We start from the raw sequence: 13,117 nt of genomic DNA, 5'->3' as shown, positions 1-13,117 counted from the left end.
AGCTCTACCCTGCCTCCACCTCTAGACCAGCCCCTAGATATCCTCCCTCTGCAAATACTAACACCCCATACCAACAGGTTGCTGTCTGTCTCTCTGGAGATAGCCTGCTTTACCCCAAAGGGGTCTCTCTCTTAAGATAAGACCCCATTCTTCCTTGAATATGTATCTACTTTACAAATAAACCTCTGTCTCTGCCTTTGACTGGTGCATGGTAAAATTCTTTTCTGTCATGTCTGCAAGAACCCTGCTGGCCCTGAGTCAAGTTCTCCCTTTCTCTGGAAAATTCTCAGACCATTCTTCAGAGAAATATCTTCTCCTGTGACCAGTTCAGTGATTGGCATGCCATCTATGGGAGGCGGGTGGCCAGGACCTTGCCTAATTCAGTAACTGACTGTCATGGAGAAGAGATCTCTCCCAAGAAAGGTCCAAAGAGTTCCCAGAGGGAACTCAGGGCAGCAAAGTGTTTCAGCATGAGTCTGGCAAAGGCAGAGACAAAGGTTTATTTAGAAAGTAGATACACATTTAAGGGAGAATGCCATCTGTCTCAAGAGTGAGAAGCCCCTCCTTAGTTGGAGGTCCAACATTTGTAGAAGGGCCATAGTCAGGGACAGGACTGAGGTGGAGACAGTGTGGAGCTGCACAATTGTAAGCTCAGTTTCCCCTGAGTTTATGTATTTCCCTCATTTTACAAGGACATGAGCCAAGAGCCTGTCAAGATTTTAACACAGTGACTCCCACTGCTTGCCTGTCTCTTTTGTCTAAAGAAAACACAGAGACCAAGCTAGAATTTCATAGGACCAAGCCCATGGAGAAAGGGCTGAGAAAGGAGTGCAAGTTTGGGGTTTGGGGAGGGAATACTGAGGAGATAGCTCTGGCTGTCTCCCTATTCATTCGTACCTACTCCCTTTCTTGCAGTTTTGGAGAGAATACAGGTATGGGGGGAATGCAGCAAAAGGGGTGGGAGAGGCTTTCTTTTTGCCCCAGTGGTATCTGAAGAGCAAAAGTGGACAGCATGCCAGAAGCTGACTCTCTTGCCTAGCTGACTCACAGTTTTTATTATTTGATTGCTTGTTTTCTTTTGTCTGACTTACCTACCCTCAATTTTGCCTAAACACACACACTGGCTCATTAATTTAGCACACATATGCTGAATACCCACCAGTGACAAGAGTAAGATGTCACCCCATGCTCATTGTTCACAGACCTAGAAAGGGAGATGGACACTTAAAGAGTTAGTAAAAAAGATGAAAAGTGCCAAAACAAGTAGGACTGTCTGTGAATGTATTAATCATACCTTTATATTCTGCTTTTTGTTGTTATTGTTGTAGTGTTTAAATAAGGGACTGCTTCTTTGGGGTTAGGCATTTCCTAAAGACAGTAAAAAATTGCCTAAGGCACACCTCTTATATGCATACCAACCACTGGGGGGGGGGGCTATACTTCTAACCTCTTCTTTTAGCCAGCTCTTAGTGTTCCCTTTACCTAATTGCCCCAGGGCCAGGTACCAGATTGAAAGAGACATTCCTAAATGCTGCAGCCTGTTGGAGTTAGCCAAACCAAACAATTCAAAACTTATGCTCCTTTACCCAGTCCTTCCCTTAGAAACCACAATACAGGCTCTGACCTTGTTTTCTGAGTGACCTGGTATTTCCCTGTGTGCTCCCCATTCACAGCCTGCAGTGCCTTCTGTTTGTAGGGATCAGTAGTATAAGTCCCTTCTTCCTTCATGACAGTACTTTCTTTGTCTATGTGACTTAACACACATTTCAAACAATCCTGGGAATGGGTATGATGGTGCATACCAGTAATCCCAGTAGTTCAGGAGGCTGAGACAGAAAGATGACATTTTCAAAGCCGCCTCAGCTATTTAGCAAGGCACTGTCTCAAAATGAAAAATAAAAAAAAAAGGCTGGGCATGTATGATATACTCAATGATTAAGTGCCCTTGGGCTCAATCCATGGTGTCCAAACAAACAAGGAAAAAAAAAAACAAAACACCACCATTTCTGGTTACACTTAAAACAGTAAATACCTATATCTCCCCTACTATTTTGATTTTTTATAAGAAAACATAACTAGATAAGAGTTTTTCCCCACATGGGTTCTATTTCATAATTCTCAGAGCAAAGAGTCTACTTATTTGTTTATGAACTATCTTAGTATTCCTGGGATGCTAAAATAATAAATAACAAATTTATTCCTCACAGTTCTGGGGACTGAAAAATGTAAGGTCATGGTACCAGCTTTCCTGATTCATAAATAACTTCCTGCGGTGTCCTCACTTGCTGAAATGGGCAGATAAGCCCCTTGGCTTATTTTGAAGAACACTATCCCATTTTTAAAGATAGTAATCTCTGGCAATAGGCATGCACTGTATACAGGAATATAGGGCTCTGCCCTCATGAATTCATCATCTCCCATAGGTCCCACTTCCTTATGCCATCTCCTTGGAGGCTTAGAAATTCAACATATGAATTTGGGGGTTGAGAGTAGGAATACAAACATTCAGACCATAGCAAGAATTTTTGTTTAAGAAACTGGGTGGGGGCCTGGGGCTGTAGCTCAGTGGTAGAGCGCTTGCCTCACCCGTGTGAGGCACTGGATTTGATCCTCAGCACCACATTAAAAAATAAATTTATAAACAAAAATATTGTGTCCATCTACATATAAAAAAAAAGAAAGAAAGAAAGAGGGGCTGGGGATGTGGCTCAAGTGGTAGCGTGATCACCTGGCATGTGCGCTGCCCTGGGTTCGATCCTCAGCACCACATACAAATTAAAGATGTTGTGTCCGCCAAAAAAAAACTATAAAATAAATATCAAAAAATTCTCTCTCTCTCTCTCTCTCTCTCTCTCTCTCTCTCTCTCTCTCTCTCTTTAAAAAGAAAGAAAGAAACTGGGTGGGATTTGGAGGCGGTTCCTGGAGAAGTTTGAGGAATTAGAAATATCCTATATGTAATGAATTCTTAGTAAGTTTCAAACAAAAACCATGTAGTCTGACAACTTCTGAATATCAAAGAAAACTATCCATTTCTAGAACTTCAATTGCCAGGCTCCTCTCTGTTTGCAAAGTATCTTTACAGTTAATCTGTCATTACTCACATTACTGATAATAGTTGAGAGATGCTATAAGACTCACTTGGCTTGAAATAACTTGGCCAATAACCTGGGTTTCCTCCTACTCTATTTGGTATAAATTGCCTAGTTATAGCCTCTATCAAAGGGTAATTTAAGTTATCTGGCAGGGGAGAAATGTCTCTCTTTGATGATTTGCAGCTGTTGAAGATTTCTAGTAACTAGCTTGACATAGAAATGTGGGGATGTTTCTCAAGAAATATCAGCTTAGAGGGCTGGGGTTGTGGCTCAGTGGTAGAGCGCTCGCCTAGCATGCAGAAGGCACTGGGTTCCATCTTCAGCACCACATAAGTGTAAAATGAAGATATTCTGTACACCTAAAAATAAGAAATAAACATTTTTTTAAAAAAAGAAATATCAGCTCAGGGTTTAATTCTGCTAAATCTGGGTATTCTTAGATGATCCCTAAAGCTCAAGTGTTGAAGAGTTGGTCCCCAATGCAGCGGTGTTCAAAGATGGGGGTCTTTGAGAACTGATTAAATCACAAGGACTCTGACTTCAACAATGCATTCATTCATTTATGGTTCAGAGTTTACTGGGTTTCGAGTGAGAGGCTTTGCTATAAAAGCAAATTCTCCTTTGCTTCCTAGGCACCATGAGGTCAATAGATTTGGTCTACCACATGTCCCTCAGTGATGTTCTGCCTCACTATAGGCCAAAAAGCAACAGAATCAGCAAATCATGGAAAGAAACCTCTGAAACTATAACCCAAATATAAATCTTTTCTCCTTTCTAGTTGTATATCTTAAGTATTTTGTCAGTGACACAAAGCTGATCAACAAACTGAATTCCAATCTTTTCCTTGGACATATTACCACAAATCAGTTGGATAATCACTTTGGCACACACTGAGACTGACTGGGGCAGGATAGGTGTTCAATAAAATTTATTGCATATTCAGTTGAATGAATTGAAGCTTTACTGCATCAGTTCCAGCTGTGATTTGCATAGAACAGGGACCAACTCTAGTTATACAAAGCAAATAGAGAAATTCCTGGAAGGGTATCAGGAGTTCATAGAATTAAGGCAGTTATCTGGCTTGTGGCAAATTGCAGAATCAAGGCAGTTCCATGGAGCTGGCACAAATCCACAGGTTTATGAATAATCTGTCCCTAGAATCGCCATTAGCCCCACCTCCAGCATCCCTTCTGATCCAGGATTCAAATTCCTGGGACTTTAATGGTCTAAATTACCTGTTTGAAATAATTAACCCAAAGGAGATAAAGGAAGGGTCTTCCAATCCCAAGATGGGAGGTTGCAATGGAAGACACATCCTAAGAATTGTTCCAATAAAGCCTTCACACAATAAGAAAAATTTCAAAAAAGAATATGGTGGTAATAGAAGAGGGGAATTAGATATTGCACTGTGAAGAAAGACAAATGTCATTCACATTGATACTAAAAGAGAGATGGGCTGGGTGGGGGCGGGGTGGCGGTTACTGGTAAAGGAGGAAATATAAGGGTGTAGTTTCAGAAGAAGGAGAAAGTGACCATCACAGTCCTCATGTAGCTGGCCAGACAGCTACAAGAACCTGGACAATGGGGTACAGAAAATAAGTATTTCATGGAGTTCCCAGGCTAACACAGGAGCTGAACAAATATTTGTTAATTGAATTCACAACAAAATGGAAACCTAAAACATGCTATTTAGATACAAGGAACTGAGTTTTCTTCTGTTAGCTCAGTGAGGAATGTGTCCCCATAAAGAGTGACTCATCCCTAGAACCAGTTGAGACTTCCCATTTACTCTTAGGCCCTTATCAAATTACTCAGTTATATTTTGACTTCTGTGTCAGAAGAATGGGGTCTCCATGAAGTTAGTCTTGGGCTTTCCCAGACTTCAGCTACACTGGAATGACTGCTTTCATGCTCCCAAGAGACATGCTTCTCTTTCTGGGTTTTCAGATAAAGAATCAGCCCTTAACCAGGTGAATGAGAAGTAATACTCCATTTATGCATGTTGTGTCAAAATGCATTCTACTGTCATGTAGAATAGAATAATTAAAAAAAAAATCAGCCCTTAATTCCTGGCAATTATTTTTCTCTTTTTCTATAAGAATCTCTTTTCTAGCCAATCGCAGTGGTGCACAGACAGTAATCCCAGTGGCTCGGGAGTCTAAGAAAGGAGGATCCTGAGTTCAAAGCCAGCTTCAGGATAGTGAGGTGCTAAGCAACTCGTGATACCCTGTCCCTAAAGAAAATACAAAAAAGGCATGGAATGTGACTCTGTGGTCAAGTGCCCTGATTTCAATCCATAGCCCCCCCCTGAGAAAAAGAATCTTCTCTGCTGCACGCTGCCCAGTCATCTGGCCTAGCTGACGGTGACCTGTGGAACCTCTGACAGAAGAGTCACCTGGCCCTCGAATGCACCATGTCTTGTTCCTCCAGCGTTGACACTATGAAGAAGGTGGTTCAGCAGCTCTTGCTGGAGGCCGGACTCAACCACATGAAGGTTTCCCAGGCAGTTGCAGACTTGAAAAAATTTTGTCTGCAGAATGCTCACCATGATCCCCTACTGACTGAAGTATCTTCATGTACAAGTTCCTTCAGACCCCAGAAAGTCTATTCCTTTTTTGTAGTCATCTTTCTGAGGTTTCCCAAACCCACTGCTCAAGAACCAGTGAATATTCAAGAGAGCTTAATTTGAAGCCTGTACAAAAAATTTGCCTGTAACACATGTACCAAAATACAATCTTCTACTTTTGTCAATCTTTAACATCTACCTCTCTGAATTTTCATGAATTTCTCATTCACAAGGGTAATTATTTTATATACACTGGCAGCAACATACAATAAAATATTGATTTATTTTTTAGTACCGGGGATTGAACCCAAGGGCATTCAACCACTGAGCCACATCCCCAGCCCTATTTTGTGTTTTTATTTAGAGACAGGATCTCACTGAGTTGTTTAGTGCCTTGCTTTTGCTGAGGCTGGCTTTGAACTCTCGATTGTCCTGTCTCAGTCTCCCCGGCTGCTAGGATTACAGACAGGTGCCACTGCACCTGGCTCAAAATACTTGGTATTAAAAAAGAAAAAAAAAACTTTCTTCTTCCTCTTGCAGAGAAGCCACATAACCCAGATTTGAATCCTGGTGTACTATAAATCTGAATTTCAATCTTAGGTCTTTCCCATATTTGCTGGTTTTCTCATCTTGTTGAATATGACCATAGCCAGTTCATTACTCTGAGAAAATCCTGTCCTACAGGAATTTTGAGTGAAAATATACTTAAAGTTCCAGACACATAAAATACTGGATTTCTCATGATACCCAGCCATTAGGTCGTGTCCAAAAGATAGACTTATTAAAAATAGTGCTCAAGGGCTGGGGATGTACCTCAGTGATAAATTGGTTGCTTGCATGAGGCCCTGGGTTCTATTCCCAGCATTTAAAACAAAAGAAAAGTTCAAGATACCACCTCCCCTCACCCAAAAATAATATGTTAGACAGGTGTGGTGGCACCTGTTATCCCAGTGGCTTTGGAGGATGAGGCAGGAGAACTGTGGGTTCAAAGCCAGCCCTAGCAACTTAGTGAGGGATTAAGAAACTTAGTGAGACTCTATCTCTAAATAAAATACAAAAACATGCTGGGGATGTTGCTCAGGGGCTAAGCAACCCTGGGTTCAATTCCCAGTACCAAAAAAAAAAAAAAAAAAAGAATATGTTAGCTGGAACATGAGACTGATCAAATTATGTGCATGCAAGAATATGGTATAATGAATCCCAGTATTATGTAAAATTTTACTAATAAAAATAAATAAATAAATTGCAATTTTTTACTTGGGGGAAAAAAAGCAATGTATTATCATATCAACAACCCCAGAAAAAATCTGTAAATTGAAGGCTGGCATCATAAATGTATCTGGTGGATACAAATAATCATTTTCTAGAAACCCATTATTTTGTCATACATATATATTTCCTTAGGTACTATAAGAGCTTGAATAAAATTTCCCAGTAGAATCTCTCCATTCTGGTCCAACGGTGTCATTCAGTGATGGAGCAATTGCCTAGCTCATGTGAGGCTCTGGGTTTGATCCACAGCACAGGGATCTCCCAAATCCTTTAAAGAAACAAGTGGTTCGGTACACAAAGATGTTTTTTAGATAGACGGAAGGTCACCACAGTGTAAAAGTAACGTGTAAAGCTTGAAATTACTACAGAGAATTAAATAAATTATAATATAAATTATAATAATTTGTTATAGATTTTTATGTAGCCGTCGTTAAGAGATTCTGCAGAAATATATTTACTCACAAGTGGCTTTCTGAGATAGTAACATGCAGTGAGAGTGGTCTGTCAGAGATTCCACCATGGGTATGGTCGGGCAAAAACCACAGAAGGCAATGGTGCAGCCCATCACCCTCTTCTTCAGATGCTTGCAAAATACGTGCCAATTTCAGGGGTGGTTCTATGAGCAAATGAATATAATGATAAGAGCTGTATCATTGGTTTTGATGAGTACATGAGCATTGTATCAGATGATGAGAACAGATTTATTTTAAAACAGTCAAGAAAACAACTGGGTTGGATCATACTAAAAGAAGATAATATTGGGCTGGATACAGTGATGCCTGCCTGTAATTCCTGCAGCTTGGGAGGCTAAGACAGGAGGATCTCAGATTCAAAGCCAGCCTCAGTAAAATCAAGGTGCTAAGCAAATCAGTGAGACCCTGTCTGTAAAATAAAATACCAAATAGGTCTGGGGATATGGGCTCAGTGGTCAAGTGTCATGAGTTCAATCCCCAGTACCCCCCTACCCAGAAAAAGAGATAATATTATTCTGTCACAAAGTGCCTCCAACTAGAAATGATAACTGAAAGCCTGGGACTGTAGCTCAGTGGTAGAGCACCCGAATCACACATGTGAGGCACTGGGTTTGATCCTCAGTACCACATAAAAATAAATAAAGACATTGTGTCCAACTACACCTAAATATATATATATATATATATATATATATATATATATATATATATATATATATATATATATTTAGGTTAAACATTTTTTTCATATTGTTTTTGTTACCTTTTTGATATTATCAGATGAGAATGCTGTGGGGTTGATTTTATTTTTAAAAGTTCTGGGCCAGGACAGTGGCACATGCCTAAATTCAGGAGGCTGAGACAAGTCTATCACAAGTTGAAGGCTAGCCTTAGCAACTTAATAAAAAGTAAAAAGAAATGATCATTGCATCCTTTTTGCCTTGATATTAGCCTCTTCAAGGACCCCATTTTTGGGTACAGGGGATTGAAGTAGGGGCTTTCACATGCTAGGCAAGTGCCCTACTAACGAGCACCATACCCAGCCAATCCCCCTCATTTTTAGACAGGGTCCACCTGAGTTGCCCAAGCTGGCATAAAATTTGCCATCTTTCTGCCTCAGCCTTTTGAGTAGTGGGGATGAGGAGACATGTCCTGCAATGATTGGCTGAGAATAGATTTTTCAAAAAACTTTTTCTCAAGGATATCTCTTAAGAAGATACAGGAACAAAACTGTGTCCAGGAAAACAATTTAAAATGTATATTGAAGGCATGTCTCCCACATGAGCTTTTGGAGGACACACAATATCAAACGATGACACACTGGTTGGAGGATTATAGGCTGGTAGGTTTTCCTTTCAACACTTCAAAATTTCACTCAACTCTCTTTCTCTAGCACATTTTATGAGAAGTCCACTAAGATTCTTATCTTGGCTCCTCTATGACTAAGATTATTTCTTTAAATACCATCTCTTTGGCTTTGATTTTCAGCAATTTGAAAGATGGTAGGTGTAGATTTTGGGTATTTGCCTTGTTTGATGTTCTCAGAACTCCCTGTATCTATTACTTCATAAAAGTTTTCTGTCATTATCACTCGAAGTCTTTCCTCAACTCTGTTCTATTTTGCTTCTCCTCCTCCGATTCCAACTGCACATGTGTTTATCTTTTGCAATTGCCCCGTTGTTCTTAAATTTTCTGTTTCAATTTTTCTTTTCTCTTTGCAATTTTGCCTGAGAAATTTCTTCTGAACTATCTTCAAGTTCACTAATATTCTCCCCAGTCATGTCCAGGCTACTAGTGAGCCCATCAAAGGTGTTAAGCATTCATCTTAGTCATTTTATCTCCAGTCTTTCCTTTTTTTTCTTGTTTACCATTTCCATCATTAGCTTACATTATCTATCTTTTCTTTAATATTCTTGTTCAGCTATAACCCTCTATAACCCTTAGGATCTCAATCATAGTTGTTTCAAATCCCTGTCTGATAATTCCCACAGACTCATCAATTGAGGGTCTCATTTGAATGCTTGCTTTATGTCCTTAGACTTTCTTTCTTCTTGCTTTTTAGTATGTATACCTTGTAATAATTTTTGATTGAACGCTAGAGAGTGTACTGAATAAAATGAACTGGTAAATAGGCCAATTATTTGGTGAGATTTTGTGCTCATCTGTCTAGAAGTTCGGTCATGTTTAGTGTTTTCTCTTTCATCTCTAATTCTCTAAAGTTGTGCGGAGGCTTTTTGGTATAGTGGCACAGTAGAGAGGAAGGAAGGATTCTGTGGTCTATGATTATATCATGGTGTTGAGTGAGCCTGTATTGCTGGGGTGTGACTTTCACTGGTGTTTCCTACTTTTTCCACCACCACTAGCACCTTGCAGGAGATAAGAGCCTGGAGTAGGAGAAACGCCTTCCCCCTCGAGGGACAAGGCTCTGGTGAAATCCTTGTACTTGGAGAGTAGGTTTCTGTTCTGGAGAATGGTTGCTCTTTTCACAATGGTTACCTCCATGTCTAGGTTCACTATTCTCAAGGGACCTAAATGTCGTCTGCCCTCTGGGATTCACCAGTCAGGGCTCCTTTCCATTATTGGCAGCACCCATCTCAGGCACTGATCCCATGCTCCAACTTCACTCCCTTTCTACTCAGGCCCCTGACAGCAACCCCTCCTGAAGTCACCTGCTTGGTGGTTGGTGGCAAGGACTCTGGAGCCAGACCTCATAAGTCCAAATCACAGCTCTACAACTGTCCAGCAGGGAGACCTTGGGTAGCACTTAGCACCTGGTCACTCAATTTCCCTATCTGTAAAACAAGGAATTGTGGGTTATTTCATGTAAACCACATAGAACAGTGGTTGTACCACAAAGTGCCCTGTGTGCTGAAGACAGACCACGATATATGCTGATGTAGAAGGGGAAAAGGTACACTCATACACTGGTGGTGGGACTGCAAATTGGTGCAACCCAATCTGGAAAGAAGTATGGAGATTCCTTTGAAAACTTGGAATAGAACCACCATTTGACCCAGCTATCCCTCTCTTAGGTCTATACCTAAATGACTGAAAATCAGCATATTACACGGACACAGTCATATCAATGTTTATAGCAGCTCAATTCACAATTGCTAAACTGTGGAAACAGCCTGGATGCCCGTCAATAGATGAATGGATCGAGAAACTGTGGTATATATACCTAATGGAATATTACTCAGCATTAAAAGAGAATAAAATTACGACATGTAATGAATGGAGTTAGAGAATATCATGCTAAATCAAGTAAGCCAATCCCCAAAATCCAAAGGCTGAATGTTCACTCTGATAAGGAAAAATGGAGGAACTTTTATCTGGCAAAGGGGAGGCAGAGGTGAGGAGGGGGCATGGGGGTAGGAAAGATGGTGGAATGAGATGGACATCATTACCCTAGGTACATGTATGAATGCACATATGGTGTGAACACTACATCAGGTACAACCATAGAAATGTAAATTTGTGCTGCAGTTGTGTACAATGAATTAAAATGCATGGTGCTGTCATATATATCTAATGAAAAATACAAAACAAAAAGAGAAACCCTAAGGCTAGCATGGTCTGCTCCAAAGCTCAATAGACCTGGTAGTTATGATTCTAGTACCACTCCTAACCTTTTTCCATGACCCAATGCATGTCATCCCTTCTTCTTGTGCTACAACAGAAATTGACATAAAATTTAGTGGCAGACTGTGACCCAAACATCACTTCATTCTCAGTAGAAACACAACTGACCAAAGATCTGAAAAAAAAATTCAATATTACTAATCACTAGAGAAATGCAATTAAAATCATAATGGGATACCCTCTCACACCTATTAGAATGGCTATTGTCAAAAAGACAAAAGAACCAGTGGCACATGCCTTAATCTCAGTAACTCAGGAGGCTGAGGCAGGAGGATTATAAATTCAAGGTAAACCTTAGCAACTCAGTGAGACCTGATCTCAAAATAAAAAGTAAAAAGGTCTCCAGATGGCTATCAGGGGTAAAGTCCCCCTGGATTCAACCCCCATCATAACTAAAAGAAAAAGAAAGACAAAAGATTTTAAGTACTGGTCAGGATGTGGAGAAACTAGAATTCTTGTACTATGTTTGGAGGAATGTAAATTAGTACAGTCATTATGGAAATTAGTATGGGAAGTTTCTTTAAAAATTAAAAATAGAGCTCAGTTGGGAGAGTGGTTGCCTTGCATGGACAAGGCCCTGGGTTCAATTCCCAGCACCAAAAAAAAAAACAAAAACAAAATCAAAAAACTACCCTATGGTCCAGCCAATCGGTGGATGAATGGATACAGACAATGTGGTTTAGAAATATAAGGGGATACTCTTTAGTCTTTAAAAAAAATAAGGAAATTCTGTCATTTATGACAAATGAATGAGGCCAAAGGACGTTTTATGGGGGGAAATAGCCACGCACAGGGCAACAATCACATGATCTCACCTACATGTGGAATCGATAAAAGTTGAACTCATAGAAACAGAGAGCAGAATGGTGACTGCCAGGGTCCCAGGAGTTGCAGAGCTGTGGAGGGGGAAGATGCTGGTCCCAGGAGAACAAATTACACTTAGATGAGAGGGATGAGTTTAAGGGATCTATTGTGCAATATACTGACTACAGTTAATAATAACATACAACAGAATGAGTACAGTTGATAATGTTATCTACACTAAAAATGACTCAAAGAGTAGATTTTAAGGGTCCTCACCACAAATAAGAATATGAAGTAATGTATATGTTAAAAAGCTTGACTCAGACATTCTTCAATGTAACAGTTTTCAAATTATGTTATATGCCATAAATATGTACAAATTATTATTATTATTGTTATTATCATCATCATCAGGGATTGAACCTAGGATTGTTTAAACATTGAGTCACATCCCAAGCTCATTTTATTTTTGAGAGAGAATTACATCATAAATCCCACCATGGAAGTGAGTAAACTGGGAAGATATTTAATTGGTAGATTTCTACCTCCTTCCCCAAACTGGAGCTCTGTTACATTAAAAAGGAAGAAGTGGAGCTAGGATGAGCAATGAGCACTGTTGACTCCAATTAGCACTGGGCCTGAAAGGGGATAACCATCACCAAACTTCTCCCCATGCCATCTTCACATATTTTATGGCCTCTGTATTAGCCTGCTTTCTGTTACTCTAACAAAATACCCGAGAACAGATAATTTATAAGGAGGTAAGGTTTATTTAACTCAGTATCCAAGATTTGGAAGCTCCTGCAAGTGATCTCTCGTGAGGGTGTTCACCAGATTGTGTGGTCAGAAAACAGGGAGGGACCAATCTGGCTCTTTTTATAACAACTCCCTCGTACAGGAGCAAATGAGGACCATGAGAAGTCCATTACTCCCTTGAGAGGGCATCTTGCAGAGTGACTGAGTTACCTCCCACTAGGCCCACCTCTTTCAGGTTCTACCACCTCATCACTGAGGACCAACCCTCGAGCCTTTGAACCTTAATGGGACAAACCACATCACATCATCACAAGCTCCAACAAAGCTACCATCATAAGAGCAGGATGTCCCAGTCTACAACATGTGCGTATGTGGGGGTGGGGGAAGGATGATCTCAGAAGTCACTGGAAGCAGCCAGAGCCCTCATTCCAGAACCTCTGTGATGTCACTTGTGTTGTCATGGCAGTCTGGGTGCCAACCCAGAAGAGTTCGTTGATGGCTTCAGTCTGTGA

The 13,117-nt window shown here is 40.4% G+C and overlaps 1 pseudogene; it reads left to right on the top strand.

The window, feature by feature from the left end:
• The first annotated feature begins 5,505 nt into the window (after positions 1–5,505).
• LOC143641962 (guanine nucleotide-binding protein G(I)/G(S)/G(O) subunit gamma-5 pseudogene) lies at positions 5,506–13,117 on the top strand (annotated as a pseudogene).

The sequence above is a fragment of the Callospermophilus lateralis genome, chromosome 7 (genome assembly GCF_048772815.1).
Source record: "Callospermophilus lateralis isolate mCalLat2 chromosome 7, mCalLat2.hap1, whole genome shotgun sequence".
Taxonomy (NCBI): domain Eukaryota; kingdom Metazoa; phylum Chordata; class Mammalia; order Rodentia; family Sciuridae; genus Callospermophilus; species Callospermophilus lateralis.
Note: the sequence above shows the minus strand (reverse complement) of the source record. Positions and strands in the feature narration are given on the sequence as shown.